Source organism: Pongo abelii, chromosome 13 (assembly GCF_028885655.2).
Source record: "Pongo abelii isolate AG06213 chromosome 13, NHGRI_mPonAbe1-v2.0_pri, whole genome shotgun sequence".
Lineage (NCBI taxonomy): Eukaryota > Metazoa > Chordata > Mammalia > Primates > Hominidae > Pongo > Pongo abelii.
This window is the reverse complement of record NC_071998.2, coordinates 34,417,876-34,445,271: the sequence shown is the minus strand read 5'-3', so window position 1 is coordinate 34,445,271 and position 27,396 is coordinate 34,417,876. Positions and strand designations below refer to the sequence as shown.

Here is a 27,396-nt window from a genome sequence, read left to right as displayed (position 1 = left end):
TAGAAATACCATTTGACCCAGCCATCCCATTACTGGGTATATACCCAAAGGATTATAAATCATGCTGCTATAAAGACACATGCACATGTATGTTTATTGGGGCACTATTCACAATAGCAAAGACTTGGAACCAACCCAAATGTCCAACAATGATAGACTGGATTAAGAAAATGTGGCACATATACACCATGGAATACTATGCAGCCATAAAAAATGATGAGTTCATGTCCTTTGTAGGGACATGGATGAAATTGGAAATCATCATTCTCAGTAAACTATCACAAGGACAAAAAACCAAACACCGCATGTTCTCACTCATAGGTGGGAACTGAACAATGAGAACACATGGACACAGGAAGGGGAACATCACACTCCGGGGACTGTTGTGGGGTGTGGGGAGGGGGGAGGGATAGCATTAGGAGATATACCTAATGCTAAATGACGAGCTAGTGGGTGCAGCACACCAGCATGGCACATATATACATATGTAACTAACCTGCACATTGTGTACATGTACCCTAAAACTTAAAGTATAATAATAATAAAATAAAACAAAATTTACTCTAAAAAAATGAATCCTCAGTAGTGTTCCCTTCAAGTCAAGTGTCTTGTTTAAATAAACTTCTTGTTTAAAAATATATAAATAAATTCACAAACTTAATGCCACAGCTGCTTACCTACATTTGGCCAAAAATGAATCAAATTGATTTTTCTCACTCACCATTACAAAGAGGGTGTGTGTTTATCTCTGGAAAAACTACCTCTAGAAAGTCTATTTGAGAAGTGATAAAAGTAGACAATCATTACTTTATGAGGAACAATTAATTTGTAAACGTGCTATCTAGCATATAGCCAGCATATCTGCACACTTAATTTTTTTAAATTAAATATATTAAACCAGAAGCTGAATAAATCACATTACAAAAATTAATGTTTCTAGACTTTAACATATCTGTGGAGAAGCCATGCCTGGTAAACTCCATGCGATGTCATAGGCAGAAGGAAAACAAGAGTGGCGCATCTTTGACTCGACACAACAAAACTACTTTGCAATATCTGTTTTCACCATCTGATACAAAAATTACAGGTCAGATTTGCCTTAGAATAACTAGACAAGTCTTAGGTACATTTTGAAAACCCTTTGTCGATTAGTATTCCAACTTTTAGCAATATCCAATATAAGTTCATGCAAATACAATCCTTTGGACCACTGAATTTAATAATGTAACACTCCTCACCCCAGTTCTGGAGGTCTCTTGTTCTCCTTTTTTATCCACAGTGCATATCTTACTTTTTCTATATGTACGTGTGTATATGTATATACTATGCCTAATGTTTATGGCCTGCTTCCTTCAAAAGACTGTAAGATCCACAAGGGCAGGAATCTGTACTGTGTTCAGTGATATGTCCAGAACACTTAGAACAGCGTCTAGCACAAAGTAAGCTTTCAATAAATGTGTTGCCTGGATGAATCTAAATGCATTACGACAGGTTATTATTTAAAGCAACACAATGGGTGGGTTTTATTGGTAAGATGAGTTTTTCTCCTATTTAAAAATGTACATTTATTTTCCAATTATGATGCCAGGTGCTCTTAAAGCAAGTTACACTTGTGGTAATGCAGGTAAAAAAATAAAAGGTCATTAAATCACCATGTGGGTATGTGGGTACAGGAGAAAAGGGGTCACGCCAATGGATTTTACATCCTCATAACCAGTGATCTCCTATTTAATAGCTCTAGGTCAACAACTTAAAATACCAATGTACCAAAATACTTGCAGCCACACAACCTGGCCCAGAAATCAAAGCATGCCATTGCGACATTAATGCAACGAGCAGGCTTCCTGCAGGTAACAACCTCTAACCTCAGAGCATTCATTAGGTCATAGTCACAATTTTATCTATATTTATGTTCACTTTATTTTTCTCTTTAAAGGCAAAATGCAAAACACCTATGCTGAACACTTTCAAGTATAAATATAATTCCAAGGTACAAAGTTCTCCTTCGCATGGATAGCCCTTTCTCTTTCATTTTGAGTTGATCATCAAATCATCTATTTTTTCCAGCCTTCTTATAAGGAAAAATGTACCAAAGTCTCACATATTAAAAGTGATCTTCTAATCCGGGCTCTATCATATCCTAAGGCATATCATATACGTTCCTGAATCCTCAGTTTCCTTATATGTTGAACAGAGCCAATGCCATGCAGAATCGTCAAGGTTAGAGTTGCTGAACGCAAAGTCTAGACTGTGGTTCTAGAATGTAGCACTGTGGCATATTATCTATTCAGAAAATAATCTGCATTTTACTAACTGCTTTAAGAAGCAAAATCATGAGTGGCATTTCTTCTGTTATAATAATGTAGCCATGCCCTTGTCATCTGAGTTCTGGGGTCTTACCTGGGGGCTAAAAGGGAGCAGAAGGTAGCAAGGGAAGAGGGTGGGGTTCCTGCCCTCTTACTTCTATCCAGGTTTGGGTTAAATTAATATAAATGGTTTGTTTGATTTGGGAGAGGGAAGAGTTAACCTTCCTTCACCTGAGAAGGCAAATATGTGCCCAAGTTAATTTTCCAAATAAGACTACATGGTGCCTGGAAGGGATGAACCAAATCCTTCAGCCTAGAGCCTTGACAAATGATTGCTGTATTTAACTTGCCTTTAAAATGGACCATGTTGATTTCAGTAAGTTGCTTGGTGGTGACCAATGTAGATCAGAACAAAGGGCACATCACAGAATGTCAGAACTGTGTAAGGTCTCTGGAAGGCATGTAAAACTCTATGAAGATCCCCGCCCCATTAGCATTGGGCATCTGTCCACTTTGGCATGTACGGGCTTAGACTCACATTTAAGTTTTGAATAATAAGAAAATATAACATCCATAAACCCAAATGTTATAGAACAAATTCATACCCATCACTCAAATGGAAGACTCACACTAACTCTATGGAGGGTTTTTCTCTTTAAGTGCGGGGAAGTAAACTGTCCTCATTTCATTGGAGTGATATCACGGCAACTTCAGTGCTATTCTATCATGCCTTCAGGCCACAGCACATTCTAACGTCCAATCTTTGTGACAAAGCACTGGAACACAGTCACCAGCCTCCTCAACAGATGAGCTGCAACTCCCCTGCAAAGCAACTAACCAACCATTCTAAATTCAAGTCATCAAAGAAAGTTTTCTGCTTAAAATGAACTTCAAAAAGGTGAGTCACTCTTTTTCACAGTCAGCAAGTTTCCTATGGGTAGAAAGAGAGGGAATGATCACTTACGTTTCAGTGCTGAAAATATGGGCTGTGTCTTTCTTGACGCCTTTTCAAAACAAAAGTATTTTAGTAACTGCAGCCACAGATATCAAAAGGCACTCCCCAGGGTCACCATCATCACCATAGAAATGGGCAACCCTTAGGCGAGAATGCATTCATGTGCCAGTCACTGCCCTATGCACTTTGTAAGCATCATCTCATTTACTCCTGACCACAACCCACTGAAATTACTATCCCACTTTCCCAGATAAAGAAATTCAGATTTAAAGGTGTCAACTAGGCTACTGAAGAAATAACTAGTAAATAAAAGAACTCAGGCTCCAGGAGTCAAGTTCTTCACCTCACTGGCATTCCTTTGGCATCCTAATCATACCATGTCTGGGTTTCTACGTCTCAGTCAGGCCTAGCAAATCTGAGTCCTCAATGAGCCCTCCTATCGTTTGCTGCTGTAATAGCAAAAGTGTAATAGTGGTAGTGGTGTAATACCACTTCTGCTAGTTACACTGTAATCACTAAATCTTCCATCTTAGGAGGAAAACAGAAACCACACCAGATATCTTACCAGAGAGAATTTGAGATAAAAAATTAAATTGGTGTTGCGGAACTGAAAAAGTAAACCAAGAACACTGAGGCAATCCAGGCATCAAAACCAGAAGCAACAACCACCCCTAGGGAACGTAAGGAAGAGACAGGGTAATTAGAATCTGGAAGTTTGGAGGAGGAACTCTGCAGAGCTGGGCACCAGACTTCTGAGGAGCTGCCCAGCTGGTATTGGGTGTACCAAAATGAACTGGAGACTGAAACTAACCACTGTTGCTAGGGTGAAAACAGGAACTGCAAATATATAGGAAGGAGCAAATGCTTCTCCTCTCCTCTAGTCTCCTAGTCTTCTAGTGCTCCTATAGGCAGAATCTAAGGACTTGAATAACCAGCTTCAGGAGCTCCCAGTCCAAAAACAAAGCTAAGTACAGAAGGGTGGGTTTGAAGTTGGAGACAAAGCTTAAGTACTAATTAGCACACCTCCCATTAGGCCACGTGTGCTGGTAAGCAGAATAGACAGGGCAGGCTGAAGGAACTCATCACCAAACATCCTGTCCCCTCGACTGATGGTGAAGTGTGACCCCTAATGATTCCCACCGCTCTTCCCATTTGATCTGGTCCCCATTGAATGACTTCATGAGGGGAAGAAAATCAGTCTGGATTGATGCTCATAATGTGTGAATATTGTACTGAGAATTTTATCACGTGCATCCTAATATTTAATCCTTAAAAAACAGTCAGTTATGCCATCATGCAGCACAGGCATTGGGAACAAATATCTTGCTCTGCAAAATCACATGGTAAAAACCACAGGGCTCACAGGAAAATTGGGTCTAGGGGTCACTCATCAAGTTTTGTTAGTGACATAGAGGAACCTGACAAAAATAGCACGGTTTTACATGTGTTAGAGGATTAAGAACTACGTAAATGCCACAGTAAGTATGTATGCAACTTCATGAAACTTTATCTTGAAACAGGCTCAGAGTTTGCTTGTGCGAGTGGGTGGTCAGTCGGGCTGCACTGGAGCCTGGGTAAAAGAGCAAGATCCTGTCTTAACAAACAAACAAACAAAACAAGAAAAGAAAAAGGGCACACTCCTTTTCTCGGACCAGCATGCTATTTTCTCATTTAAGATACATCACTTGACAGTATGATTTCAAGGCAGCAGAACCTGAGGGCAGTTTTTAGTGCAGTTTTAGCAATGACCTTTTCCAGGTGGGAACGTAGTGCCCCCGGACGAAATGGCTGGTGATCTCAAGCTTCTTTAGGTCAGTGTTTAACGCAGAGCTGCTGAACAAAGGAATTCGTGTCTGTCTCATACTTTCTCATAAGTGCATTTCTAGATGTGAGTCATAGTGATCCTCAAAAGATGTTTGATAATACTTCAAACACATGGAAATACATGTCCCAACCTCTGTGGTCCAGAAATAAAACATAATATGAATCGCTAAGTTTGTTCTTCCATCCTTTGCCACAGTGATCTTTCTAAGTCAATAATGTCATTCCTATGCTTAATTTCCTTCAGTGGCTCCCTATGGCCCAAAAGATAAAGTCCATGCTCCTTGGCATGAAGGACAGACTCCTCCCAGATGTAGCACCTATTCACACATCAAGCTTCAACTCCAGCTAAGCCCCTACCTAAGCTATGGTCCAGTCAGCTGAACTATTTGCTTTCCCACACATAATTTCAGAGCCACATGAATTTACTCACACTAACCCTTAACCTGAAATGCCCATGTCCTCTATGCCTGCCTGCTCAACACCAAGCCACCATTTCGCTCACAGCCTCCTCTGATAGAAAGTTCTTTCCAATCTCCTTACCTTTCCAGGCAGAATGAACCACTCATTTTGTGGGGCCCCACTGTACCCTACGCCTGCTAACTCCTATCATAGCACTTTGCTGTACATATTTGATCGAAGGTCAACTCCCCTTACCTCACCTTTAAAAGACAAAAAACAAAAAGCCACAAGCTATCTGAGGGTACTGGCCATGCCCCAGTAATCTCTGCATCCCTGGCACCTAGCTCATTGCCTGGTAACTAAATGTGTCACCAATGTTTACAGAATGAAGCAATGGCTACATTATCATAACAGGAAAAGAGTGCAGTAATATAGATCAAGCTGTACCTTTTTTTTTCCTCCACCAGAAATCTAGAAAAGACTCTCAGTGCCACTAAATACGTTTCAATATAGAGAAAAACCTACTGGATTGGTAAAGGCAAAGTGATTACCAAATGTATCAAGTGATTTTGCCAAGATGAAGATGGCTTGGGAACACCAAGGTGGAAGATTCTCAAGCACAAGAAACTCACTGGTGCTTTGCCTTAAAAGCATATTGAATATAGGTAGTACCAAAGACGTGGAAATTATACTACAGAAAATACTCCTTCTGGTTGAATGATTAAGTGAGGTATCTGGATAAGAAGCTATGGAGAAAGACTGCTGCTGGTAATAAACACTTGTTTACAGAATCTGAGGATTAAGAAAACTCTTGCCCTGTAGTGTGAGTTTGACAAACGCTGTTTAAATAAAAGCAACTAGGCTGAGTGCAGTGGCTCACGCCTGTAATCCCCGCACTTTGGGAGTCTGAGGCGGATGGATCACCTGAGATCAAGAGTTCGAAACCAGCCTGGCCAACACGGCGAAATCCCATCTGTACGAAAAATATACAAACTAGCTGGGTATGGTGGCACATGCCTGTAATCCTAGCTACTAGGGAGGCTGAGGCAGGAAAATTGCTTGTACCTGGGAGGTGTGGGAAGTGGACGTTGCAATGAACCAAAGATCACGCCACTGCACTCCAGCCTGGGTGATGCTGGAGTGAGACGCTGCCTCAAAATAAATAAATAAATAAATAAATAAATACATAAAATAAAGCAGCTAGTCATGCTGTCCCACTTTAAGGCCAACTTAGTCAAAATACCATAAAAAGTGTGCAGATACCAGATATATGACACTATAACTAACATGGACTGCTTACCTAGAGTTTCTGGATCTACATTCTTCAAGAGGTCTCTTCTATTGCAAAGTGACTCACTCTTCCTGGGCAGCAGTGGCATGAATCATTAATCATGTAACAGTATACACAGTCCCAAGGTATATTAGGCATGATCCTCTTGAAAACACACATTCTAAAAAATCTTTCCAACAAAAGCCTACTTTCCCTGCCATTTGGGTAGGGCATTTCTTATCACAAAACAGTGAATTCTGAGAATCATTTTCTGACAGCTCAACAGCTAAAATGATACAGGCAAATCTTAAGGCAGGTCATACTTGTCCTCCTTAGGAAAAATGGCCACACAGAAGCTCTAAGCCTGTTTTACCAAGTGCCTAAGGAAGATTCCCACAGTACATCGCACAGTCACTTCAAATCCCACAGTACATCTCACAGTCACTTCAAACTCCTTATGCCCCAAACACCCTTCTTTTTCCCACAAACGTGCTGTCCTGGCCAATGGTCCATTTTCCTACAATGGTATGATCACCAGCCTGGTTACATTTACCAGTTAAAATACTCAAATCATTCTTCATTCCTATTTCTCTCCTCTATCACCAAATCTCATCATTTCTTTCTTTAAAAACTTTGGTGACACACCAAAAACATCTCAGCCTTCGCTTGACTATGTTTTAGAACCATAGCATACATTAGGTAGTTAGCTATTCTCCAAAATTCATGCCCCCTTTCTATAATGTAGAGTTGTTGCCAAGAAGTGACTGCCTACTCTGAAGTTCTATTTACCCTACTTGCAATAAGGTGTGCTAGTGAATGTTAGGCCTTGGAATGTGAGCAGAGATGATGTGTGCCACTTCCAGGCCAGGCCCATGAAAAACTTCCTCATAGGACCCCTATATGCTTCTCCCTTCTCTGCTGGCTGTGATGAAATTTGGGGTCTTAAGTGATGGTGGAGCCACAAAAGGAAGCTGCTTGGATTCTGGATCACCATGTGAAGTAAAGTATCCTCTGTCCAGCAGCACCCACGTTTCACTGATATGTGAAGAAATAAATTTCACGTACTAATTCACTAAAATATTGAAGTGTGCTTTTTTACAGCACCAAAAAATCAGGACAACTAGAAATATTTAAGGTTTTAGTTAAAACCATCTCCATGGGCATGATACTGAGGGCTATGGAATTGCCCTTGACCACAGGAATCAAATCTCTTAAGAGTATTCTATTGCTTTTTGAAAATAATTGTAACCATTATATTGATTAAAAATAGTCACAATTTACTAACCTTTCCCTATGTGCTAGGCAGGGATCACACTGTGTGTTTTATGGATTTTTAAAAATCATATATATATATGATTAATGATTGATGCCACTATATATATATATATATATATATGGTAGATATTACTATTATGTCTCATTTTGTAAAGGGGAAAGCTTAGTGGTAAAAGGTGAAAGCCTAGGTTACACAGTTAGAAAGTTACATAGCCAAAGCTCAAGCTCCTCTGTCTTTCTCCAAAGCTCATGCCTTACCCCTTGTTACCCTACCTTCTCTAAGGAAAAAAGGTAAACAAGATAAGAATGTGGTATAATGGCTCTTGCTCCAGTTACCATATGAAACTGCATTTTACAATATAAATGTAAATTTATTTTCTGCCATACAGAATAGGCAACTTGGTATTTTAGTTAACACCACTGAAGAGCTGTGTAAGTCTAGCTTCAGGGTTTCCCAGCCCAGTGGAGGCAGCTGGATAACCAAGATGCTTTTCTGATGCTCTCCTCTGCCTTCCCCATTCCCCAAGTGCAGCATTCTTCCCTTTACCCCATGAGGACTTCACATGGATGCCTCACATGTTACATCTGACCATCTATGACCATCTCTTCATTCAACCACCCATTTCCAAATCCAGATTTCGGAATTAGCTTTTATAATAACAGTCCCTCTCTGGAGTGTGGACTAAATATCACTAAATTAACCATTTCATCATCATCGATTTTCTCCCTCTCTTCAACAAAATCCAGATGACAGTTAGCTTGTATTATGCTTTCTAACCATTGTGAGAAATGTATCCGATCCCCAAATAAATCTACCATAATGTTTTTTGAAAATTAATTCATCTTTCCATAAACTGCCTTGTTTATGACTGGTCATTTTCCAAATTACATGCTGATGGGACACCTATTAGTCACTGCTACAACTTATCTGACCAACTGTTCCTGACAAAGCATTTCCCAGCAGACAACAGGGGAGCCAATTTGTGAAACGGTAACCAGAGATGGTGGAGGTCACCTCACAGAGAGCACTGACCTCTTAACCCAAGAGGCTCTGCTCAGGTATTTTATGTGCCAACCTTAGCACAAAATATAGTTTGTTGGGTTAAAATGAAGACAAAGACAAATTAGGCACTTCTATGAGAGTGCTGAATTTTTTTTTCTATTGCTATGGTAACACCACTCCATTGTAGGAGACGGAAAAGAAAGAGTGGGCCTTAACAAATAAGCTATAAAATCTGTCAATGATGTATCAAAAAGGACTTTTAAAAGATATTCCTTTCAATTATTTCACTGCTAGAAATTTATCCAAGAGCAATAGTCTGTTAAATGTGCAAAATATGTACATAGCGGATGCTCATACCATTTTATTAAAGATACATGTCCAACAATTAAATTATGGTGTATTCATACAGTGGAATTCCAGAGGACAGGTATGAGTGAGGATGTAGATGAATACTTATTGATGTGGATGCATGTTCATCATGTGCCATTAAGTCAGTATGTGAGTTACAGGACAGTACATATCATTTGGTTCTGTTATAAACATTTCCCAGGGAAAAATGTCTGAAGATATTTACATCAACATACTAACAGCAGGAGTTACTTCTAGTGAGAGAAATTTTGGGGGTGACTGGAAATACTTGCCACGTCCTTTTCTGTATTTTCTATGATGATTTTTCATATTTGTGTAATATAAATAGGAAAAATGCAACTGTGGTTGATTACACTATTTATTCAAAAATATCCACTGCCCCTTCTTAGTGACCCTTTCCTGGTGCCTCTTTTTATGGGAGGAGTATAATTTTTGTCCCCATAGACATCAGGCTTAATGATGTGACGTACTTTGACTAATGAAATAAAAATAAAATATGACTGAAAGGGACACGTACAACTCCCAACAAAAACCTTGAGACTTATCGTGTGCTTCCATCAATTTTTTTTTCCTCCACCCTGAGACAGGCATGCTCTGGACAGGAGATGCTTCTTGAGCCTGGACAGCAAAAAGATGTGAAGCAGATTCGAGCTGACCTGCCATAGCCAAAATACAAGTAAGAAAGTTATCTTGGGTTGCCATAAGCCACTGAGATATGGGGCTGTTTGTTACCATGGGATAACACATTCTAAGCTGACTAATAAAGCAAATTTACCACCACCCCCCACAAGACCAAACTAGGATTTAAATAATTATAACAGTCCCTCAGTTATTTCCAATTAGTGCTGGTGTTCCATATTAAACTCAAACCTCTCTGCTACCTGTATTTTTAAACTGTTATTTATGGGAGAGTTCATTGCTCCCAGCCTCCCCTGCTTTCTTTCTGCCTCCCGACATCATCTCAGAGTCACAGTAATTATTCCTTTGCCTTTCATGACTGTTTCTTTTAGGCCTTCCTATTCTCCCTGTAGTCCATGGACGACTGCTCATTCCATGTCTGCATATGGTGGCTATGGCCAATGATATTACCTTTCAACCCTCTTTTTAATATTTACTTATCTTTAAAATGTTATTTTTAATATATGCTTTTTAAAATTTAATTTTTAATTGACAAATAGTTGTATTTTTGTATATATAAACTATATGTATGTATTATATGGGCACACTGTGATGTCTTGATACATGTTTACATTATAGAATGATTAAATCAAACTAATTAATAAATCCATCACCTCACACACTTATTTTTTGTGCTAAAATATTTAAGACCTACTCTTTTTCAGCAATTTTGAAATTTACGATTATTTAAGTCACAAATCAATCTACTTTATACACTGTTGTGGGATTCATGCTCCTTAAAGACTACTCTCCAATTTACCACGACTAGTTCAAAGCTCCCCAGCCTGTTAGCCTAGAATTCAGGAACTGCTTAATTCTTCAAGCTCACTACCCTCATAACGCAAACTCTCAGCACCAGCCAAACCGTTTCATTCACTATTTCCTCCGCATACCTCACACATTCCCAGAATTGAGGCTATCAAGATGATGGCACTAGCCTGAACCCTCTGGAGAAAGGTTAAACTGGTGGTAGAAGGAATCATTCAATGGGTGACTGACATACTGCAACACAGGTAGCACAGCCTTGAGGTACAAGCTGCAAAGTAGACAGGCTGACAAGACATGGTGATAACCGCCAACAATTCCTCCCATCCCTGAACACACAAGAGCTTTTTCCTTTCTCTTAGAATCTAGGCTGGCTTTGTGACTTGTTTTGACCAATAAAAATGCAGTGGAAGTGATGAGACACTTCCAAGAGGTCAAGAGACCTGGTGGCTGCCTCTTTCTCAGAGCCCTGCAGCCAAGCTCTAAAAGGAGTCCAGGACAGACTACTGAAGGATGAGTGGTCACACGGAGAGAAGCCCTGAAGGATGTGGCCATCTGGGACTTATCTACTCCAGCCAAGTTTCCAGCTGAATGCCACCTGAGTGAACAAGCCAAAAGTACATGGAACAGAATAGGTGCTCAGTCACCCCAATCAACCCAGACTTTGGAGGAAAAATAAATTGTAGTACTCTGTAATAATTTGTTTCATAGCAACAGATAACTAAGACAAAGGGTATTCTCCTTACTTCTGCTCTTAATACAGTACCACTCAAGCCTCTAGGGGGACAGTGGTCTATGGATCCCAAATACAGTACTCTCTTGGCACAGTGGTAGCACTGGGGTGCCCTTAGATGACTAAACATGCAGTGAATTTAAATGGTGGCAAGAGAAGTAGGAGCGCACATGAAGTGGGAGAGCAAGATGATGATAGAGGCCATATGGTAAGTATTGCCAATAAACTAGTCCATAAGATACAAGGAGATGAAAATCTAGGAATGGTAGAAGATCCCAGCTGAAGGTGTGGGCAACAGCCAGTACAATCTGAGTTATAGTTTCTGTGGCTCTGTTTCCACAAGCTAGGAAGGACTCAGAAAGAGTCAGGTGGCAACAATAACGCCTAAATCTATTACCACCACTCATATCCGCCACACTGTGGTTATCAAAAAGGGACATAAATCCATCACGGGCAGAAACACAAACCTACCAACAATCAGAGCACTGAAGCCGCAGGTGGCAGAAACTGCTAGTTGATCATCAAACTAATTTCTTCCTGTTCCTGGGCACACGATCAGACGACATTCCCCAGCCTCTCTAGCAGTTGGATGAGTCCATGTGACTGAGTTCCAGCCAACAGAATATGGATGGAAATGATGAACACCATGGGCCAGCATGACCAGGAAACACCTCCACACTCTCCTGCTTGCCCAGCAACCTCGGAAATTACATGCTGATGGCCATGGAGCCTCAAGACAGAAAGACCGACAATGAGTCTCTGATCTACTGCTTGCAGCAGAGGTGCCACCTAAACCAGAACTGGTGAATGAAAAAGTGGTGTACTACTAAGATTTGGGAATTTATCTTTTATGCCCTTATAATACATCCTAGCTGTACATATGGCAGCACTAAGCATCTATACCTGAAAATATTCTTTAGAGCAAAGATACCCCACAAGGGTCTCCAGGTGTTTTGGAAAACTATAATATAGTAATGAAAAGTCCTTAGCTATGTTCAATATTCAAAATGCCTAATGAAAATTCTACATTTAGGTTTCCAGGCTAATTAAAACATCAAGCCTCTCTGCTTTTGGCTGGGATGCATCACTTGAGCTAGCAGCACTGGCCAACTCGTGCCAGTCAGGAGCCTGGAGCTGCAGTATGGCCAAATAAATATCCCTGTAAAATGCAGCTTGTTTAGTCAACAAAAATCTTTCATTACATGAAATAATAGAAGTGATACCTGGTGGTACAAAGACTTAGAATCACTGCTCTCACATACCATATCGATATAGTTGTGTCCCTTCATGTTATTTTTTTCCTTAAGGAAAATGGGCATCACAACAACGAACGATTATATAAAAGTAGATTCAAAAATTACTAAGATATCTATGGATATTATTTTATCTTTCTGAAAGTACCAAGAATAGATCTGGCTGACGCTATTAACCAATTGGATGACTTTGGGCATGTTACTGAAATCTTTCTGAACGTAAATTTCCTCAATGGTAAAAGGGGACTTCTTTCATTTGCCTGAAGCCGCCCTCAGGCTTGGGGGTCACTAGCATTAGCAGGAGTGCTTGTTAAAGAAGACCGCTGGGGCCCACCCCATTTCCATTCACCAGGTCTGGAGTGGGGTCTAAGAATCTGCATTTCTAATAAGCACTCAAGTGTAACAGGGTTCTCCAGAGAATGAGAACCAACTGGGTGGGTGGGTGGACAGGAGTGTGTGTGTGTAAAGAGAAAAAAAGGAGAGAAGGGAGAGATTGACTGATTTCAAGGAGTTGGCTCCCACAACTATGGGCCTGGCAAGTTTAATGTTTTGCAGGGCAGGCCAGCAGGGTGGAATTCCAGTAGGAGTCACTGTTCCAGTCTTCAGTCTGAAGGTAAACCGGAACAGAATTCCTCTCTTCTGGGTTTCTCAATCTTTTCTCTTAAGGCTTTCAGCTGACTGGATCAGGCCCACCAGAATTATGGAGAGTAATCTGCTTTACTCGAAGTCTACTGATTTAAATATCAATGACATCTAAAAAATAACTCCATAGCAACATCTAGACTGGTGTTTGAGCAAATAAGTGGGCATAATGGCCCAGTCCAATTGACACCCAAAATTAAACAACACACCAGGTGCTGCTGAAGTCCTGGTATTCCTGAGAGCCACTGCCCTACAGGACAGCGATGAAGATACATAAGCCAAGCCAAGTAAAATCATCTAGTAGCAATGGGCTTTTCAATCATAATGGCCTCTTCTACTCCTCCTTTCAGACTCTTTTTTTTTTTTTTTTTTTTTGAGACAGTTTCACTCTTGTCGCCCAGGCTGGAGTGCAATGGCGTGATCTTGACTCACTGCAACCTCCGCCTCCCGGGTTCAAGCAATTCTCTTGTCTCAGCCTCCCGAGTGGCTAGGATTACAGGCATGTACCACCACGCCCAGCTAATTTTTTGTATTTTTAGGAGAGATGGGGTTTCTCCATGTTGGTCAGGCTGGTCTCAAACTCCCGACCTCAGGTGATCCACCCGCCTCGGCCTCATAACAGTGCCACCACGCGGGCTAATTTTTGTATTTTTTAGTAGAGATGGGGTTTCACCATGTTGGCCAAGCTGGTCCTGAACTCCTGACCTCAGGTAATCCACCCACCTCGGCCTCCCAAAGTGCTGGGATTACAGGCCTGACTGGGATTACAGGTGTGAGCCACCACGCCCCGCCTCAGGCTTTTACATTTTTAACCCATCAGAGAAACCACATTTTTCACTCCCCAAATATTTGAGAATATTCCTGAAAAGGGAATGTAAAAATGCTCACCTGTGGTTGCTTCCTAAATTCAATTACCCAATTTCTGGATTGCCCACTTGTTTTTATTAACTGAGCCCCTTTTCTATTCCATAAGTATAAAAACCAAAAGTTTAATGACATTACTGAAATCACCAAATCTCAGATTCGACAGACAACCGACACTAAAACAAGGTTAGTATGGTTTTCCACCTACGTCTACGATTTCTCAAACCTTCATGGATAGAAACGTAGAAACCTCAATTTCAAAATTAATGCTCATATTCTGACCAGGCGGTTAATAATTACATGTTACATAAAGGGGGTGAATAATTTTGTATGTTGCAAAGTTGTAAAATGATGATATTAAAAACGCTAATTTATCTAAGAGAGTTGTTTCCTACTAGGATTACATTCTTGCTTTTTTAACACATTTTAAAAATCTGCACTTCACAGCAGTTAGGAAGTATCAGAATCTGGTTCTGATTTAATCAGATGAGAAGTAATTCAGCTTCAGGCCATAATGACACTTGGTGGGAGAGGTTGGGAGGCTTTCGCACATTTAAAAAAAAAAAATACAAATCTCTTTCACTCTTCCCTTGAACTTTCACTCTGCTTGATACTATTCCTAGATTTTAATTCCAAATTCTCCCAAGGGCAGAGAAAAGCCATCTAATGTGTTAGAATGTAAGATATCTTTAATAAGGTTTTTATGATACCGGAATCAAATAAGCCACTTTTTAAAAACTTATTTTGGCAAGGGTGGCAACAAAAATATTTATATAGAGACATACATCCACACACACCTCTATTTACTCATCCATCCACACACACAAACACACACACATCCTTTTTTGACCAACCAAACTCTTTTCTTACCAAAAACATTTGCATAACCCTTATCTAAATTATTATTTTACTTCACAAATTTTGTTCCACAAAGTTTCTTGTTATAGGGATTAGGAAAAAAAAATCAATCAGCTGGGGGGAACTCTAGATTTAACAAGCTCCATTGTTTTGGAAAGTCTCTGATATTTTAATATGCTAATATGTGCTGGGACTTTTATTAAAACATCTGTGTGTGTGACTGTGTGTATTCACTATTTCCCAAACTTATTTGTTCATCAACTTTTGTTCCCTGTTCAGAACATCTCTCAATATTTCAGTTCTACTCAAACATGCAAGAAAATAGCTTAAAGATGTATTCAGGAAGAATTTACACTAACAGTTGATGGACTTCCATTAAAAGATGCATCTGTAAATATTATGCTCTGTTTGTAAATTCAGGTCAATAAGGCTATGTCTTCAACCGAGGAAGAAAGTAGAGTCTAAGCCTTAACGATGACTCTGCTTCTTCAGTTTTCCTGCATTCGAAAAAACCTGTTTCCCTATAATGATGATGATGGTGTTTCAAATGTCTGGACAAATGGTATAACAATTGCTAAACGCTCTAGGAAGACAACAAATGTCATATGATAAAAGAACCCAAAATATCAACACTAGTCATTTCTAGGTTAAGATTATAAGTTATTTCTTCTTCATGCTGTTCTGCATTTTGTAAATTCCCTAAAATGAGCTATACTTTTCTAATCAGAAAATATAAGTATCATTTTAAAAGGTAGTCTAATATATTTTCATAACATAAATAGTGATAATGCCATGATTTTTTATCATCATAACCAACCAGAGAATACAGAAAACCTAGATCAGAAATTAAAACTAAAACATGAAAAATGTCCCAAAAGTGCTAACCTTGCCTCTGTTTTGTCATCATATATGAGCTGCTCTTCATTAAGAAAGGAGAATCTTCACTTTCACAGGAAATGTGCAGCAAACTGCTAGAGAGCTATGTTTTTACCTAATTAGAACTCGGATAAGGAAAAAAAAGAAAACCATTAGCATTATAGCCAATAATTTACTTTCAGAACAGTCATTTATGGAACAGTTTCTAATGTCTGTAGTAGGCTGGATAATAATTACTACAACCCCCCCTCCCCATCCCTGGCCCCAAAACACACACACACACACACACACACACAGATATCCATGTCTTAATTTCTGGAGTCAGTGAATCTTGCCTTATATGTTAAAAAGGATTCTGAAGATATGATTAAGGATCATGAGACGGGGAGATTATCTTGGATTATCTGGGTGAACTCTAGATATATTCAGGTGTGTTCTTACAATAGGGAAGCAGAAGGCGATGTGATGACACAAGAGAAGGCCTGTGGTCACAGAGACTGGAGTGATGCAGCCACAAGCCAAGAATGTGGGCAGCCACCAGAAGCTGGAAGAGGGAAGGAACAGATTCTCCCTTAGAGACTGTGAGGAGAATGGCTTCCAGGGGGAAGTGTGGTTCTGTGAAAGCACTGATTTTAGCCCAGTGGAACCACTTCAGAATTCTGGCCTCCAGAACTGTGAGGGAATTAATTTCAGTTGTTATAAGCCGCCAAGTTTGTGGTAATTTGTTACAGAAGCCATAGAAAACCAATGCAATACCCCAGCCGCCAGTAGGCAAGTGGTCTTGACTTCTACAAGGCTGGGGAGACGGACCTTCTGGCTGACTGGATCTTGAAGACAATCCCCACCTTTGGTGACTATTCCTCCACCCTGGTGCAGGGATGAGCAGGGCACTGGCTTGCAAGCTCTGGGTGCAGTTCCTTTTAGTCGCACTGTTGAAGTGTGTTAACTAAATCTGAGAGATGTGAATGCGGTCATGTGAATACCTGGGATAATGTCCGTTTATTATTAAACACATCATTTCCTGAGATTCTTAGCTTGATGTTTAAAATCATCTCTCTTGCCAGGAAATTAATAAAATATGCATCTGACACAATTATGTCCACACCTACGATCCTGATGTCAAACAAAAAGCCCCACAAATCTAGAAACTAGAGAACGTTGTATATAAGAAACAGGTGAGAAAGAGGCAACTCACTAAGCTTACTGATTAAACTTTCAAAGAATAAAACATATACTGTGGGAAACATCGGCAACCGAAGGAACAATTGCTGTACTTGTGAATCAAATTCATTCCACTTAAGAGCTCCATTATCTCCAAGTAGTACCAAAATTGAAAAGAAATTATTGCATTTAAAGGTTTAATTTAAATTTAGGTCCTTCAACAGCAAGTTCAATGATTTATCATGCTGATTGAATTCTAATTCTCTTACAATGTTGAAATCTAGAAAACCATTTCCTTCAAACATTAGTGCCACTGAGAAACACACTTATAGAACTCCTTAATCCTCCAAAAATAATGTAACATATGCATCATTTAATTCAACAAGGCAGTGTTATTGTCATATAGTGATAAAATGAGTAGTTCTATGCCAAAGACAACCTTGGGCATAGAAGGCATGGTATTTTTTTCTGGTAGTCTTCCAGAAAACCTGGCGTAGCAAAATGACAAAGTATTGACGGCTTAATATCACAAATATGGAACGAATTATATATAACTTACTAGAAAACAGAGTAACAATCTAAATAACTCACTTTTCTTCAAGAGGGACTTAATTCCCTTTCCTAATACCTCACTCTATTACCACACTCTACATAAAAGTGGTGTATATCACTTGAACCCAGGAGTTTGAGAGCAGCCTGGACACATATGGAGACTCTGTTTCTTTTTTTTGAGACGGAGTCTCCCTCTGTTGCCCAGGCTGGAGTGCAGTGGCACAATCTTGGCTCACTGCAAGCTCCGCCTCCCGGGTTCACGCCATTCTCCTGCCTCAGCCTCCCCAGCAGCTGGGACTACAGGTGCCCGCCACCACGCCTGGCTAATTTTTTTTTGTATTTTTAGTAGAGATGGGGTTTCACCCTGTTAGCCAGGATGGTCTCGATCTCCTGACCTCGTGATCCGTCTGCCTCAGCCTCCCAAAGTGCTGGGATTACAGGCGTGAGCCACTGGGAAGACCCTGTTTCTATAAAAAATTTAAAAATTACCCAGGCATGGTAGCATGTACCTGTGGTCCCAACTACTTGGGAGGCTGAGGCAGGGGGACTGCTTAAGCCTAGGAGGTCAAGGCTGCAGTATGATCGTGCCACTGCACTCCAGCCTGGGTGACAGAGCAAGAGCACACATCTAACAAAAAAAAAAAAATTAAATTAAAAAGTATATTACTATCTCAATGCAAAGTAATGGGAATTCAAATCTGAATGTCGATTAATTTCAAATAAAGGTTGCGGCAGAGACTTGCTAGCTGTTCGAAACCCATTTTGTCTTATTCATGGGTGCACAGCTAGACTAGATTTCCCAGCCTCACTTACAGTTAGCGTTGAACTAAGACTGTGGCCAATCAAATGCAAGTATAATAATGTGCATTGCTTCCTGGCCTGGCACATATGCCCCTAAAGAAACAATTCTCCACATTCCTTACCTTTCTCTACCCCAGCCTCAGGAGTCATGCGTTCAAGAAGACCGGCAGAGCCACAAAACGGAAGGAGCCTGGAGGAATAAATATATGTGATTGGCACTGATTTCTTGCAGTAGCTAGCATTAGCTTTACTGATACATTGGTTTTGCTTTATTTCTTAACTTATGTATTGATTCAGTTAAAACAAAAACACATTGGGTACTCAAAACATGATAGAAAACAAACAAGTGACTCACCCTGAAAATTCACCAAGTAAAGGAAACAATATAACTAGACAAAAATCCAATGATGCACAGTCCTGAGTCCTATGAATGAAATGTGTACAGAGTTCTGGAAGCTTTTGTGGAAATGGGAGAATGAAGCTAGCTTAAGTTGATTCTTGATGTACAGACATGGCAGGAGCCTTTCCAAACACAGGAATAAGCTCATGCAAAAGCCGCAAGGTGCGCGATGATTGTGGGCCCTGTGGGGATGGAGTGGTGGCAATAAGTAAGAGATGGGGCTCCATGTACAGGCAGGGGAGTCGTAACTGCAGGCTTGGTACTCTCAGCAATACCCTTCACACACTAGTACCACTGCCCAACATTGTTAATACCACTGCCCAATAATGTTAATACCACTGCCCAACAATGTTAGTACCTTTGCTGGGGAGACTGGACTTTATTCCGAAGGCATTTCCTGAATGGAAAGTCACAGGCTGGTAGGTACAGAGTTAAAACTGTGATTTGAGAAAAACATCCACATACCAGGTAGAGAATACACTTTTCCCCTTAAGGGATGTGGTAGTTAAGGAAGGCAAAGAACCAGTAATAGGTAGACTAAGTTTACAAAGCTACTGGATTATTACATCTCAAATCCAAGGTTTTGTACAGATGACTTTTAACCCACCTTCTAAAATATACCCAGGGTAATCGTTTCCAAAAAGGACATATCCAGTTAGGCAAATTACTCCTTTACAAATCTAGATGCTTCATCACTTTTTATACATTCCTGTTAGACATTAATCACAGAGTATATTTCTATCTCATGTCTCTTTTTAAATTCATATTGAAGGAGAGAAGAAAAAACAAACAGAAAGGACAATAAATACAAAGTTAACATCCCATCAATCCAGAGCTTAGCTGTCAAGCAACGATACCCAGGAGAACCATCCAAAAAGTGAAAAGGTCTCTGAGAGGTGAAGACAGATGTCACACTGGCTAGTGACTAAAGATGTGGCAATTTTTCCATAGGAAAATCTCTCAAAACCTTATTTTGATAGTTAAAATTGTGTGAAAATCCCTCAAAACCTTATTTTGATATAGCTGTATAGAAAAGGTAAGTGTCCAGGTTTTTAAAAAATTAAGATTTTTTTAGAGCAGTTTTAGATTTACAGCGAAAATGTGTAGAAAGTACATATATCCCTCCTTCCCACCCTGATATATGCAGTTTTCCCTACTATTAACCTCTTGCATTAATGTGGTATATTTTGAAAATTCATGAACCACTATGGATATATGATCAACTTAAGTCCATTGTTTACGTTAGGATTAACTCTGTGTTGCACATGCTACGGGTTTTGACAAATGCATAATGTCATGTAGCTACCTTTAGTGTCATACAGAATAGTTCCACCACCCTAAAAATCCCTTGCCTACCAATTCATCTCTCTGTTCCTCTCACCCCCTGCCACTCTGGAAACCACTGATCTTTTTATTGTCTCTATATAGTTTTGTCGTTTCCAGAATGTCATATAGATGGAATCACACAGCATGTAGCCTTTTCACAATGGTTTCTTTCACTCAGTAGTATGCCGGTTCCTCCATGTCTTGTCATGACTGGATGGCTCGTTTCTTATCACGGAAGAGTACTCTATTGCATGGATGTACCATAGTGGTGTCTCCATTCAACTATTAAAGGACATCGTGATTGCTTCCAATTTTTGCCGATGACGAATAAAGCTGCTATAACGTTCACATGCAGGTTTTTGAGTGGATATAAGTTTTCATTTTGGTAAATAACTAAAAGCTTGATTGCTGGGTTGCATGTTTAGCTTTCTAAAGAAACCGCCAAACTGTCTTCCAAAGTGGCTGTGGCATTTTACATTCCTACCAGCAATGAATGAGAGTTTTCATTGCTTTACATTCTCACCCGCATTTGGTATGATGAGCGTGTGAATTTCAGCCGTTCTAATAGATGTCTAGTGGTATCTCACTGTTGTTTTAATTTAGAGTTTCCTAACATATCTCAAGCATCTTTTCATATAATTATTTTCATTTGTATATATGATTTGGTAAAGTATTCGGATCTTTTGCCCATTTTAATTGGGTTTTATTATTGTTGAATTTTAACAGGTTTTTAAATACATTTTGGTTAATAGCCCTTTATCAGATAATGGGGTTTTGTAAAGATTTTCTCCAAGTCTGTGGCTTTTCTTTTCATTCTCTAACAGCCTTTTGCAGAACAAAAGTTTTAAATTTTAATAATATCCAGTTTATCAACTTCTTTTTCCCATGGATCATGCTTTTTGTTGTTGTATCTAAAAAGTCATCACCAAACCCAAGATTGCCTATATTTTATCCTAGGTTATCTTCTAGGGGCTTTATAAGTTTACGTTTTATATTTAGGGCTATAATCTACTTTGAGCTAATTTTTGTGAAAGGTATAAGGTCTGTATCTAGAGTCACTATTTTGCAAAAATATTCAGTTGTTCCAGAACCATTTATTAGCAAGACTGTCCCTTCTCCAATCAATTGCCTTTGCTCTTTTGTCAAAGATCAGTTGACAATATTTGTGTGGGTCTCTAGTGTCTCTATTCTGCTCCACTACTCTATTTGTCTGTTCTTTCACCAATACCATGCTGTCTTAATTACTGCAGTTTTACAGTAAGTCTTAAAGTCAGGTAGTGACTGACTGTTAATAAGAAAGGGGAGAAAACACCCACCATAGAAAGGTTCATGGTAATTCATTAAATATATCTATCTGGAGAGAAAAGAAGCACCTAGAAGTCGAGGCTGCTCCGTCAGCCTGGATGCATCCCAGAGTGAAGACACAGCAAGGCAGAGTACCTTGGGCATAGGAGGCATGGTATTTTTTTCTGGTAGATTTCCGGAAAACCTGGCTTTGCAAAATGACAAAGTATTGATGACTTAAAATCATAAATATGGAACGAATTATACATAGCTTACTAGAAAACAGAGTAACAATCTAAATAGCTCACATTCATCTCTAATGAATCGGATGAATGCCATTTTAAGCCAATGAGGTTTGCGTTTTCGTTTGTTTGTTACTATAACTTAGCCTATCTCAGCCATGACATCCTGATCTGGAAATAATTTCAATTACTTTAATGAAGGAATGTCACTTTTGATCTCCAAATCCTTCATCAAGAACAGAACAAATAAGCATCAGCAATGCTCCTATAAGTGTAGCCATGTAACATTAGACATGGTAGTTTTAAGAAATAAGAAGTAAAACCTTAAGCTTTGGAAGATAAAGATAGGGCTTTTAGATAGTAATTATTTAGAAGTTAGAGGGCATCTGCATCCAAGAAACAGCTTTTAGTTTGAACCTCATTTAGGCAGGTACTCTTACTACCTGAGAGAGTAGAATATAACTTCTCACACTATTGTAGGGAGGCTGAAGCATGGACAGGAAATCAGAGCAGAGGGTAGGCAGAGCTGCGATACAACACCAAGACAGCAATTTGCTGACAATCAGTGATGAGCTGCATGCATTTGTGAAGAAAACTGGATGCAAATCACAAGTGAGCAACTAAACAGACTCTGTACTTGAAGAAAATTTTGGCCACTTTCATTAGAAGAGACTGAGAAACCCATGCAAAGAAGGCAACAGATTCCAGAACAGACTTGAGGGGAGGAACAAAATAGTTCAGGACACAAGGGACAATCAGCAGAACATCAAAGAGGCAAGTAGACTGGCCTGAAGGGAATGGTGTCCCCCACCAGATCCTTTGTGAAAAAGAGCTAAAAGTTAATACCGCATCCCACACTCTGAACTGTGAAATTATTGTGAATATTCGCATTTCAGTACACAGGCCACATTTTCAATAATAATAGAGTAGGCATTGGCAAACCAGGGTGCGCAGTCCAAATCTGGCTGTTAATTGTAAATAAAGTTTTTCTGGAGCACTGCGACACCCCTTTGTTTATGTATTATCTGTCTGTTTCAGCATTACGAGAGAGGTGAGTAGTTGCAACAGAGGCCAAGGGCTTGCAAAGCCCGAGGAATTTACAATCTGGCTCTTTACAAAGAAAAGGGTTGCTGACTCTTGACCTACAGAGTATGGATTTAGTCATTCAATAAAACCTTTTGTTGTCTTTGAGATACTTAAAGTTTTAGAACACGCTTCTACTACCTTTATTTTAAAGGCCCTATCTGTCCACCAATGTCAATATTCTTCTATCTGTAAGAAATTTAAAAAATTATAGAGTGAGTAATGGAGGAAAGCTTCTGGGATGCTGGTCTCACTCTGTTCCCGATCTGGAGGCCCGGGACATGGGAATTTCCAAAGTGTGAAAACTCATCAAGCTATATACACTTATGTGCACTTTTCTGGGTTTTTGGGGTATATATGTATACTGTACTTCAATAACATTTTTTTAAAAAGCATGTACAACTCATCCCTTATAGAATTTCAATAGGCAGCATGTATCAACTACCTCCCACAGACTGGATCCACACTAAGTACTGAAATGAAGATACATAAAGCGTACAGTTACAGAGCTCGGCAGAGTAGACGGTCAATATATATAAAAGCACACAAATAACTATATACTGTCAAGTATGTAAGCTGCAGGATTCAACTACAAGCTCGTAACAATCTAACTAAACTAGCTCAGGCAAAAGGGAAACTCATTGGCTAAGAGATTCCAAGGAAGTGTTACAGCAAACTAGGAACAGAGAAGCATCTAGCCCAGTTGCTCTCAAGTTAAGATGATTTTTGCCCCCCCCCGCCGCCCCCAGGGGATACTTGGTAATATCTGAAGACAATTCTGGTTGTCACTACTAGGAGAGAGCTAGTGGCGTCCAGTGGTAAAGGCCAGGGATAGCGTTAGATACCTTACAATGCCCATGACAACCTCTGACAACAAAGAATAGTTTGGCTCAAAATGTTAACATTGCCGAGGTTGAGAAACCTTGATCTGAGTCTTTGTTACTAAAAGTGTGGTCTGTCGAAACAGCAGCTTTTAGCAGCATCTTAAAGTAGATCAGAAATTCCGAATCGTGGCCCTACCCCAGATAATTTAAATCAGAATGTGCACAAGATCCCAGGTATCTCTTGAGCACATGAAGGCATGAGAAGCAGGACCCTCAGCTCCTACCACATCTGGAGTCAGGTAACGACTTTGCCAGGCATGTTTCTCCCTGCGTGACTTCTCATCTCTTGCTGCAGATGAGATGCTGCCTCACGCAGGAATGTTGGCTGCTATAGGTTACTAAGATTCACGCCTCGTATCTCCCCCTCCATGCAAGAGGTGCTGACTTGCTTCTCAGGTGCTGAGTTTACCAAATTTTAGGTGGCTTTTATAGCTACCAAGGAAAATAATGGGGGTACTGTAAGAAATCTACCTAGATTTGGGATCAGGAAAGCCAACACTGAAAAATTTAAGCTGATTTCTGAAAAACAAGGACAGTTGACAAGCAAATTAAGGCGTTTGTCAAATATTTACTAAGCACTTATTATGTTCCAGACACTGTTCTGGACCTAGGAATGTATCAATGAAAAGGACAAAGTCCTGATCCTGCCCTTGAGGAGTTTATATTCCACTGGGCAGAAGCAGACAAACACACAAACAAAGAGAAAGTACAACACAGTTGCAGAACCTGATAAATGCTGCGAGGGAGGGAAGCAGGCAAAGCGTCTGGAGAACAAAGGACGATGTGATAGAACACCTAGGGCCCAAGGACAAATATGTTAGGCAGGATTCTCCAAATGAGGTAAGATTTGGACTGAGACCTGAAGAAGGAGTTAGCCAACCAACCAGGAGAAAGGTATTCTACAAAGACAGATAGGCACAGGAAAAGGCCCTGAGGAGTGAGAGCGCCACAAGCTCCAGCCCAAGGGCAGGGTTGAGGGGGTGGGGGCAGCAGAGAAGGGGATAGCTGAAGGTGCAGGATGAGGGAAACAGGGTCCTAGCGGTTAGTTGTAAAACAGACCTTCGGCAGGAGAGTGCAATGGTTCCAAGTGAGATGGCTCCTGGCTCTGGCTGCCTCAGTTTGAATCTGGGATTTGCCATTTATAAGAAGCATGACTAGGCCAGGCACAGTGGCTCACATCTGTAATCCCTGCACTTTGTGAGGCCAAGGCAGGCGGATCACTTGAGGCAAGGAGTTCGAGACCAGCCTGGCCAACACTGTGAAACCCCGTCTCTATTAAAACTACAAAAATTAGCTGGGCGTGGTGGCGCACGCCTGTAGTCCCAGCTACTTGGGAGGCTGAGGCAGGAGAATCCCTTGAATCCCCAGGAGGCGGGGGTTGCAGTGAGCCAAGATTGTGCCACTGCACCCCAGCCTGGGTGGGCAACAGAGTGAGAACCTGTCTCAAAAAAAAAAAAAAAAAAAAAAGTGTGACTATTTCATAGGGTTGTGAGAATTACAAGTAAATGTCAAGACACCCTGCAACAGGAGTTAGCCCAATCTGGCCCACTGCATGTCTTGTACGCCCTGTGACCTAAGGAAGTTTTCTGTTTACATTCTTAAATGGTTACATTTTAAATGGGCGTATAAGTACCTACCTCATACCCTTGATTTTGCCCCTTAACTCCACAAAGCTTAAAATATTGACTCTGTGGCCCTTTACAATAAAGTCTGCCATAGCCAAGCCTGTACACAGTAGGTGCTCAGGAGGTGAGAGCCAACACTGCCAGCTACCATCTCAACGGATATGACTCCCTAGCCAGGCATTACCTGAGGCTTTTTACATTACACTTCCCCAAATAACCATTATCCTAATTTATAGTTAAAATGCAGGCAAGTAACATGGAACATAGAACTTTAATTCTAGAATTAAAACCCACATCACTATGTCCCAAAAACCCATGATCTTTCAGTCTCTCATGAAAATCACACAGGTAAGCCCTCTATTAATTCGTCTTCCAAGCTAGGTATTGTTATCCCCTGTGTATCTGATACAAAGACAGTCAAGATGAAACTGAATGAATTTATATCACAGTGCTCACTGTATGACCAAAGCAAAGAGAGGACTGGGGATAAGAAAAGGATGTAGCTGATATTGAGGGTGGTACTTAAACCAATTTACTGTCCCTCTTTTTGCTTTTATTCCCCCAATATTCTCTAGTAAATGTTACTTTGGTAATAAGAGAAAATACTTATTCTTATAAAGAAAGCAAGCAGAAATAATCAGCCTTACCCAGAGTAGCTACATTGTACTTTTTAAAGACAGCACTATTTTGACAGCCAAAAAAGACACTTAGGAATACAGCATTACAAATTCAAGATCATGTCTATGAACTTGGCTTGAAAAAAAACCCTCCGCTAAAATACAACCTACCATCTGTACAATGTATTCAAAAATGATTAGCATAGTATGAAAAAATAATGCTGGAACAGCAGAATTTTTTTTTTCCATTTTTTAAGAACGCTTCCTGCTCGGTATTATTTTCGGATTCCTCCATGAGGTATAAGCAAAGGCAAAATGGAATCTCAGGTCAAGAAGATGGAAACAGAAAGTAAACAGAGACAAAAAAGGAACATTAAATACTCTTTACTGAAGATGTGACACTGCTCTAGAAATTTCACTGAGCCCAAGAGAGAATCTTTGCATGCGCCAACGTCAAGAGCTGCACTGGGAAACCTCCCATTTCTGGCTTCAAAAGTGAAAGCCTGGGTCCTACTTACACTATCTCAGCTATCAAAAGCTATAATGCCATTTCTTTGACAGCAGGACTCTCACTCTCATGCCACTAAAAGTGAATCAGCAGAGCTTGCAGATGCATGGAGCCCAGAAAAGCACCTCTCGGAAGAGGGTGTGGAGAGCACCGGGGCAGCGTGGAGCATGATGATGGCCACAGACAGCAGTATCTTGCCCTGACTCTCTCACTAACCAGGGTGCCTTTTTAAACAATCTCTCGACTCCTGGAATCCTTACTAAAAATAAGGGAGTTAGGCTGAGAAGCCCTGTCTAAAAGCCATTCTATGCTTCTGTGATCTTAAATCATGAGGTCATGTTCACATTTGTATAAATACATCCTAACAAAGTGAAACCCCTACAGTATGTTTTGGGAAATTGTATCCAATCATAAATGTTCAGAATTTTTCCCTAAATGAAAAAAAAATTGAATATCAAATTTAGACCTATTAGAGAATATTTACCACATTGGCAGAGTGCCTCAAAGGACTTAGGAATGTTCTGTTTGCATCTGAAAGGCAGGTTGCATGAGTTTTGCTCCTATCTCTTCAGTCAGCACCAGAGGATGCCTGGGGATGGCCTTCTGCTTATAAGAAAACTTGTCCACACAAGAGGTGATCAAGAGAGTGACCTCCAGCTGCCTACGGCAGACAGATGCTTGGTGCCTGACACAGAACTTCATCTCCAGGGCCTGAAGAGCTGAATCAAGCCAGGAGACAATCCCTGGAGAATTTAAATCAAAAAAAAAGGTCAGGTATGAGCTACTGTTGGCACCACTTTCCTTACTTCCTTCTGATAGTCTGCCTCTCTACTCTCAGGGTGC

The 27,396-nt window shown here is 40.2% G+C and overlaps 1 long non-coding RNA gene across 1 annotated transcript in view; it reads right to left on the bottom strand.

Moving 5' to 3' along the window:
• Nucleotides 1-27,396, bottom strand: part of LOC129047825 (uncharacterized) — a 169,524-nt gene that overhangs the window by 117,244 nt on the left and 24,884 nt on the right. Inside the window, exon 5 of the long non-coding RNA XR_010136501.1 lies at nt 9,919-27,296. This is a non-coding gene — a long non-coding RNA (uncharacterized LOC129047825). The remainder of the gene's footprint in view (nt 1-9,918; nt 27,297-27,396) is intronic.